Below are 1,670 nucleotides of genomic sequence, written 5' to 3'. Positions count from 1 at the left end.
GAATTTAGACCAGGGTAATGCAGTTGATGTGGTCTACTTAGATTTTGCAAAGGCTTTTGATACGGTTTCACACAAGAGGTTGGTGTACAAAATAAAGAAAATTGGACTCAGTAATAATATATGCACATGGATTGAAAACTGGTTGAAGGACAGACAACAGAGGGTTGTCATAAATGGAACTTTTTCAGGTTGGGCTAAAGTCGTGAGTGGAGTACCTCAAGGATCGGTGCTGGGACCCCTGCTTTTTAACTTGTTTATTAATGACCTTGAGGTTGGGATCGAGAGCAAAGTCTCCATCTTTGCTGATGATACTAAATTGTGTAAGGTAATAGAATCAGAGCAGGATGTAATTTCTCTTCCGAAGGACTTGGAGAGACTGGAAACGTGGGCAGGTAAATGGCAAATGAGGTTTAATACAGATAAATGTAAGGTTATGCATTTGGGATGCAAGAATAAAAAGGCGACTTACAAATTAAATGGAGATATATTGGGGGAATCCTTGATGGAGAAGGATTTAGGAGTGCTTGTAGACAGCAGGCTTAGCAATAGTGCCCAAAGTCATGCAGTAGCTGCAAAGGCAAACAAGATCTTATCTTGCATCAAACGGGCAATGGATGGAAGGGAAGTAAACATAATTATGCCCCTTTACAAAGCATTAGTAAGGCCACACCTTGAATATGGAGTACAATTTTGGGCACCAATCCTAAGACAAGACATTATGGAACTAGAGAGAGTGCAGAGAAGAGCCACCAAATTAATAAAGGGGATGGACAATCTAATTTATGAGGAGAGGCTAGCTAAATTAGATTTATTTACATTAGAAAAGAGGCGTCTAAGAGGGGATATGATAACTATATACAAATATATTCAGTGGCAATACAAGGAGCTTTCAAAAGAACTATTCATCCCACGGGCAGTACAAAGGACTCGGGGCCATCCCTTAAGGTTGGAGGAAAGGAAATTTCACCAGCAACAAAGGAAAGGGTTCTTTACAGTAAGGGCAGTTAAAATGTGGAATTCATTACCCATGGAGACTGTGATGGCAGATACAATAGATTTGTTCAAAAAAAGGTTGGACATCTTTTTAGATGGGAAAGGTATACAGGGATATACCAAATAAGTATACATTGATCCAGGGATTAATCCGATTGCCAATTCTTGGAGTCAGGAAGGAATTAATTTTTCCCCTTATTGGAGTTTTTTGTTTGCCTTCCTCTGGATCAATAAGTAAGTATAGATATAGAATAAAGTATCTGTTGTCTAAATTTAGCATAGGTTGAACTTGATGGACGTACGTCTTTTTTCAACCTCATCTACTATGTAACTATGTAACTATGTAACTATATCTAAACCAGAGAATATAAGTCGTATGACGTGAAACGCGGAGAGGTGACGTCACACGCAGTAGAGAGACAGCGTTATCACGTTCCTCCGGGCAGCTGTGTTTGTAAACTTCCCCGTGGTGTGTTTTGAGCGAGGTGCAGGGGTGGATTTTGGATTTGGAGCCTTAAGAACTTTGTTACTGGAACATCAAGTCATTTTTGAGATCTGACATTAGTGACATACAGCGCTCTCATCTACCCCTCCTTGGAGCTCCCCCAGTGCTGTTTGGATCCATTGTCATCTGTTTTTATGTAAGTGCAATTTCATGCATATTATAAGGCCCGGGC

The sequence above is a fragment of the Ascaphus truei genome, chromosome 22 (assembly GCF_040206685.1).
Source record: "Ascaphus truei isolate aAscTru1 chromosome 22, aAscTru1.hap1, whole genome shotgun sequence".
NCBI classification, from domain to species: domain Eukaryota; kingdom Metazoa; phylum Chordata; class Amphibia; order Anura; family Ascaphidae; genus Ascaphus; species Ascaphus truei.
This window is presented reverse-complemented; position numbering follows the sequence as displayed.